The sequence below is a fragment of the Nannospalax galili genome, unplaced genomic scaffold, assembly GCF_000622305.1.
Source record: "Nannospalax galili isolate Female #2095 unplaced genomic scaffold, S.galili_v1.0 scaffold676, whole genome shotgun sequence".
Lineage (NCBI taxonomy): Eukaryota > Metazoa > Chordata > Mammalia > Rodentia > Spalacidae > Nannospalax > Nannospalax galili.
Window position 1 is genome coordinate 1,343,935 of NW_008337446.1, and position 7,965 is coordinate 1,351,899.

Genomic DNA, 7,965 nt, shown 5'->3' on the forward strand with positions numbered 1-7,965 from the left:
AAAAGAATGTGGCTTCTGGTAGGTCAACAATGCTCCAGTGAATGGGCCACACCCATGCATACATATATGGGCAGCACAAATTGGACTTGGTGGGTTATTTAAAAAAAAAAAAGAGGACATGAAGCTGGGAGGGGGTAGGGAGGTAGGAAGTGGATCCGAGACCAGTTATGGTGGATATGATCAAAATCTATTGTATGAAATTTTCAAATAATATAACTATTATATTTAAAAATTTCCTCCTTAATCAGGACACCAGTCATAGTGGATTACTGCCTGGATTAATGATCTCATTTTAACTTTACTACCTCTGCAAAGGTCCATTTCCAAGTCATGTCATACTCTGAGCTACTTGGTGTTAGGATTGCTACATGTACATCTTTTGTGGAAACATACAACAAAGAACAATTTCTGTACTTGTTGAGAAGGCTCTACAGGTTGATAAATAAAAGCCACACAGTGGAGAGGCAAGGAACAGCTTCCCATTTACAGGCATCTAAAATACTGTCCTTGAATATGGAGACATATTGTTTCAATAACTGAATGCTGTTCCACGGATTTGCCAGTCTTCTTGGGCAATGCTGCTCTTAGTATGCGATCATAGTGATTTTAGTCCTTGGAGTGAACATTTCTTTCCACATACAACTCCTATATAAACAAATTTTATTTGGTCCTGGGAGTCAGACATACCATTGGAAGTCTGCCTCAGCATTGTGAGACCAAATTATATAAGTTGTTTTCAAACTTATGCATGTTAAACAAAATCCATATTTCCAAGGCAGGAGTAATCTTAGCAGAAAAGCCATCTTTGAGCAAATGGTCAGAAGCTCTCCCGAGTGCTTTAGAATACACTGAGGCTGCTCTCCGGCACCTCTTACCTTTCAGAAATTTGGTACCCACTCCCCTCCTGTGGTCCTCTTAGTTGTCTGCAATGTTTCTTTCTAAATTGCACATTGGCAGTATCACCCTCTAGGCAGCATCAATAGATTTTTAAATTCAGAAAGCAGAGGGGCAAATGAACTACTAAGAATAGCTACATTCCTGGGTCAGTTAAATCCAGCTTGACATCCTTAGTCCATGTGTAATACGATAATAATAATGATCTACTACAGAGGGATGTTGTGAGGAATAACAAATTACTGATTGTAAAGCACTCTCAAAATAGAAAGGGCTCAGTAAAAGCTTGTAATTATTAATGGGAAGCATTTGCAACTGACCTAGAAATTACTGTTAAGTTACAGCATCTCGTAATCCATTCTTTCCTTGTAATTTTTGGATTTCCAGCTCCAAGCTCTGTGTAAGGAAGGATTTTTGTTACTGCATTGCGGTCTTTAGAAGCTAAATAAGAAACTTAGAAATATTAGTTACTTTTTAAAAAAGTTTTTTGTTAAACATTTGTTAATCAGTTGTGTGTATATGTGGGGGCATATGGAGATGAGAGGGCAACTTGCAGGAATCAGTTCTCTTTCCAACATGTGGTTTCTATGGCTCAAACTCAGGTTGTCAGCCTTGGCTGAAAGCATCCTTACCCACTGAGCCATCTTAACAGTCCAAAGCTTACCTTTTTTGTTGTTGTTGTAAATATTTTATTGAATTTTTGCGTATTTCGTACAGAACATCTTAATCAATCTTAATCATCTTTATACCCTCCTTCCCCATTGGAACCCTCCCATAGTGAATTTATACATTCTGTCATTTGTGTTAAGGCCTACTGTGTCAAGTTAGTGTCCCCAGATGTCTCTTAGCACAAGTTCATCCACTGAGGTCTAGGCAACCTATCTAGACTCCCTCCCTTTAAGAAGATCAGCTCTTCCTCACCTAGCAGTAATCAGCTGCCAGTAATTATTCAACTAAGATTGGGGTTTGTTGCTCATTTCCACAGTTCTGTGCTAGGGTTTTGTCTGCTTGAGTTTGAATAGGTCTTATGTATGCTGACACCATTGCTGTAGGTTCATATGAGAAGGGTCCCAGGAGCTTGTAGGACTCTATTTCCTTATGGTCATGCACCTCCTCCCCGGCTCTTACGATCTTTCTACCCCCTCTTCCACGATGGTCCCTGAGTGGGTGGAGTTTAATGTAAGAGTCCTGTCCACAGACCCACACTCTGCAACTCTTACTCTCTATGCTTTAGCCATTTGTGATCTTTTATTTTACTGGCCCTATGTTGCATGAAGGAGCTTCACTGATTAGAATTGAGAGATGTACTAATGTTCTCTTTATTCTATTCTATGTCCCATGAGCCTTAGGTGTAGAGGTTGCATTGTATACGTGCCACTTAGGCTTGGGTAATTCACAGACAATGTCTGTAATAGTCTGTTTGCCACAAAAGAAGCTTCTTTGATGAGTGGTGACTGGGATACTTGTCTGTAAATATAAGGATCCATATTTTACACATAGAAAGAAATACATTTGTCCAGGGATATGGCAACCTTGGGGTTTTCTCTAAGATCTAAGACCCCTCCAGCCATGTATATTTGTCTATGTTTATAGTACCACACACGAGTTTCCTCCCATTGAGTGGACTTTAAGCCCAATTAGGTAGCTGTTGATTACCCCCAAGATGAAAGTGGTACTACTGCACCCATGTTGTTTCCTGTGCTACTCATGGATGTGTTTATTAAGCCTTGAAGCTGGGGCTGGACCATTGATTGATGTTCTCTCTTACAGCTTTCAGAGTGTTCTCCAAAGTTATGAGAGCTGGCCTTCAGGGGAGGTAGCTTCCAGGTCAGTTCCAGCTCCATTACTCCAAATCCTGAGTCTGAAGTATGCCCTGTCTTCAGCAATAAGGTCTTACCTTATTGAGAGGCAATTAAGGACTGTGGCAATAGCCTGTGTAATTTTGGGAGTATCCTGGACTACCCTGGCCAACAACTCAAAGGAAGGTTTCTCCTGCATGACACTGTTTCTTGTATATATAGCTAAAGGCTACATACAAAAGTTTATCTTTGAGTCTTTTGATTATAAAATGTGTTTATTCTTGACTATGATTGAAATTGGAGATAAATTCCTTCCATTCCTCAATTCATTCCTTCTTCCCTTCCTTCTTATTTTTCTTCCTTCAACTGTTATTTATTGACCAATGCAAGTAGAGGCTTCAGTTTGGGGAACACAAATGTAAAAACTATGAAACAGTCATGGTACTCTTATCTGGGTGTTAACAGTCTAATCAGAGATAAAAATAAAACAATCAAGCAATTGTTAAAATAATACACTAAGGGGCTGGAGAGATGACTCAGCAGTTAAGAGTTTTGACTGCTCTTGCAGAAGACCCAGGTTTGAGTCCCAGCACTCACATGATGGCTTACAACCATCCCTAACTCCAGTTCCAGGGGAATCCAATGCCCTCTTCTGGTCTTTGTGGGCACTGCATGACACAGGTGCACTTACACGCATGAAGGTAATACATTCATACACATTAAATAAATAAATAAATAAATAAATAAATAAATAATATACTAAGTATAGTGAGAAAAGAAAAGAAGGGAAGAATATAACCCCACTGTGGATACAGAACCGAATTGTCAGGGACTGGAGCTAGGGCAGGACAGGGCTCTGTCCTGCTCCCTTCCATCCCACTGTCTTAAAGTAACTCTACTATAGATAAATTGTGTCACTGCCGTATTTCTCCAGGTAGTAGCTCATCTTCTGTCTTTTTACTTTTCTTTCTAACAATGGGAGAGGAAGGTCATTCAACTGACCAAGGAAGCCTTGCTATGTACCCTCTGTTATCCCAGGGTGGGGCATGAATAAATTATTGGCCAGTCACTAGAAAGATGTACAATAAGTGGTTAGGTTTCTCTTTGCACTGGGCCTCAAACATATAAAGAGTACACAAACCCTCCTGCAGGTTCAACTTTGTCTTAGGACTAACAATGGCCAGCTAAGGACCCCTGAAGCCAAGGCTTTGGGTTATCAATCCTGCTACCTTGCGGTCTCTTCATTCTGGTACCTAGTCTCTCCATCTTCCTGTGCCTTGGTGATTTAAGATCCAATTATTCTCCCAGTTCCACCAGGCTGGCTGCATTCCTTGTTCTTCTTGTGCTTGTCATTGGCTGGGCGTTTCATTTTTGAGCCCTCACCCTTCTTTGTGACTGGCGAGCCCCTGGATCCTCATCTACCAGCAGGTAGGGCTTTGGTAACAAGCACTTCTCCCTTGTCTCCCATCCCTCAGCTAAGAGCTTTGTGCTGGCTCTCCCACCACTCTGAATTCAAGACTTGTTTCAACTTGTTTGTGAATGGTCCTTGAGTAGTCCTTCCCTTCTTCGCTATGCTCATAAATACTTACTGAGTCCTTCCTCTGGTCTCAATACCTTCTTGGTCCTGGGGACACCAAGATTTAAACTAACAGTCAGTCTTCCCTATACAGCTTTCAACAGAATCACCAAGTATGAGCTGGATCCCTGGAAAGACCTAAGTAACTCTTTTGCCAGCTAAGGTGAAATGTATTTAAAATAAGGTCAGATAAGGTCAGGGTTTAAAGCTGTAATGTTCTAATGTCTCCAGGGCACTTGTGAGAGCAGCAATCCACTGATGTCCACTAGCTTGGGTCTCTGTGTTCTGACTTTGACTCAATTCAGCTCCTCTCAGTTCTGCACAGCTTCTTCTTTATCCCATAAGCACAGCCTGACCCAATGAATGGCAATTCTTTCTGTTCCACACATCCTGTATTTGTTCCTAGACTCTGTAATAGCCTTTGGTTGTAATGTTTCTTCTGGGTTTAGCTTTCTGGAGGCTGCAGAAGGAAGTATCTTATTCTGTCATTTATTAGATTTGACTTCTATTGAATAAAAATTTTAGGAGTTTTGTATTAGCTACGTTTCTCATTGCTGTGACAAAATACTTGACAAAAGCAAAGAAGGAAGGAAGAAAGGTTTTCTTTCTTCCTTTCTTTCTCTCACTGTTCAAAGGCACAGTCATCATGGCAGGAATGTCATAACATCAGGAGCTTGAGGAGCTCATGTACATTGCATCTGCAGTCAGGAAACAGACAGAGAGAGCTGTGGCTCAGCAGCTTTTCTCCTTTTTGATTCAGTCCCGGTCTTCTACCCATGGAATGGTACCACCCACATTTGGAGTGGGTCTTTCTACCTCAACCAATCTAGCCCAAGCATGTCCAGTGGCCTATTTCCTAGGTGATTCTAGATCATGTCAAGCCGACAATCAAATTAACCACCACAGAGCTTAAGAACATACATCACAGCAGCCACAGATTCTGGTCTTACTGTCTGGACTTTAACCTGTTTTATCAGTGAGGCTCATCTTTCCTCTTCCATCAGAGCTGGTTTTCACTGTGGATGAGGGCAGATGCAGTGACTGCTCATTTGGAGACTCATGAACCCTGGCAAGGACATGCTGTGAGAGTGCTGGTATGCAATTAGGGTCCACTGCTTCCTGGGTGAACATCAAACTCTACCCAGTTGATTGAGGGAGATGAACTCTATTTTACCAGGTTGTAATGAACATTAAAAAAAAAAGTGTAAAGCATCTAGCACAAAGCCTCACAGATGGGAAGTATTCAGCAATGCTGGTTCCTTTATTAGGCTAAGACCCACTGCTTTAAATCTATGGCATCAAACTGGCATCTCAGAGCTTCATGAAGTCACTCTATTTACTTCAGACTGTAGTTTACTATTATCATCATTAAGCACATTGCTGAGCTAGACACAGGAAAAAAGAAACAATAAAGTCAACCAGCATCAGGAAACCTGGGAGAGAGCACACATTGCACATATTGTCTTTAATTCCACAAGACTCAGAAGTGTATCCTAAGGCTACTTTGTAAATATCTGTGAAACCACCAGTGAAGACCGAAGGCTGTATTCTTACTCATATAATTCAGAAATCAACTCTAGGTCTAGGTTGTTGTGTCCTTTACTGCTTACTTTTAACCTTCAGGGTGTGGAGAGAATCATAATGGTGCTTCTTGTTTGCTTTGGCTTCTCAGTTATGCCTGCTAAGGGAGGCTTGTTAGGCTGCAGTTGATACAATTAGAAGGTTAGAGTCTAGGGCTGCTAACCTGGCAGAACCTCGACCCCTCCAAGGACAAATTAATCTAAAGTGCATGAAAAACACAGCAATTATTACCTCTTGTAGGGCCAAGGAGTGCTTGTTAGGAACAAAATGTGCATTGGAATGCTAATAATGGTTCTGCGGTCAGAGTGGTTCTGAATACGTTAGGAACACAAATTGCTTTTGGTTGATATACCTCTGTTTCTTGTGAAATTTGCTCCTCAGGGGAAGTGTAAAAGGAAAATATAAGTATTTCTCCGATCTGCTGTTCAGAGAAAAATGGCATTGTTTTCATAGAATGAGCAATAAGGTGGGAGAGGGAGATGCTGAGTCATCCTTTATCATCTGGTATTAGGGATAGCATAGAGCAAGCACATCTGAGTCTTGTGCCAGGATATGATTGCTATTAATCAATCACATTACAGTGGTTACTTTTGGAATATACATCTTCAGGTGACTTGCAAAGGCATGGTAAATTTCTTTGGAACTGTCAACAAAGGAAGACAGATTGGTTCTCAGTCCTTGGGCTAAGGAGCAGATACCTCAACTGTTACAGATTGTACACTCGTTGGCAGTACCTTGAGGCTATATAGAATGGCATTCCTGGGAAATTCAGGTGATCATATGTTATAATAAAGCAATCACAATCTGCATTTATGAAATATCTTGTAAATAGTTTAAGATATTTTCATGTGAATTTCCCTTCCTTTAAAAATACTGCATTTTCCAAATATTCCCCCACATATTAGAACAAAAGTTGTTTGTTTTTTTTGACTCCTGAATTATAACATGAAACGTCAAAGGCACATGTGTCTTGCTCCTTTTTAGGGAGCCTATTCCTAAAAGGCCTGTTGAATGATTAACTAGGGGCCTGGATCTGTAACACATTAATTTTAGTAGATTCCTGGTCACAGCTTTCTTTCAGGTAGATTTAAGCAACTTCTTACACCTCCCTGAATTTTTGTTGGCATCACTAGGAAGAGGGGATAACAGAAAAAGCCATGCAATTGGCTAGCATTGTTAAATGTACAACATAATATCTAGTGCCAGAATGATCTCCTCTGAAGTTATGTAGTAGGTAGTGAGGAGTGCAAAGATGGTGGTGCATACTCCACCAAGCACCTGCCCATTCCTGCTACTTGTATCTTCACCCAGAACACTTTAGACTTCTCCACAAGCCTGTGGCCCAGGACAGGGCATGTTGTGGAGTGTTTCACCAGAGAAGACCACTCAGACAAAATTTTGCTGAATGAAAGTTGTTATTGGCCAGGGCTACTACACAAGGGTGTTGGAACCCAAGCGTGTAGCCTCTAGCCATCTCTAGGATAAGCTTTTATACAGAGAAACCCATAAACAGGGGCAAAAAGTTTAAGTTCCCAAGCTTATAGGTGGAGAACCCCTTAATAATTTCTATTCTGTTAAATAGCAATTACTATTTTGCAGAAACAGCCAAGCATAACCTATAGAAGCCATAAATCTGCAGTTAGCAGGTGCACTCTAGGACACACTGACCTATTCCCAAGACAACTGGGTCCTGCTGATGTGTGTTCCCATGCCCTAGGCCAACTGCCTGATAATTTCAGAGACTAGAGTCAGCCTAAACCTTAACATGGCATAGTCAAGAAGGTGCCCTATTACAGGCAGAGACCTAGGCTTGTCCATTACTTTGGTGGAAACAGCCACTGTAGTGGGCCCCCTTTAGGTGCAGACCATCTACAAGATTTGAAATTTCAAGAGGCCATTCCTTTTCTCATGAAACCCTCTTTTCTTCCCACTCTTGCTTCATTCTTTATTCCACTGAAAGTAAGTCTTCAGCAAAATGTTCACCTCAGAAGAAAATCAATGAACAGACCTAATGAGTTTGCAATTTCATTCTCAAAAGGCTTAGTTGTATGTGGTTTTGAAAGCTTGGTCTTATTTGTGTGTGTGTGTGTGTGTGTGTGTGTGTGTGTGTGTGTG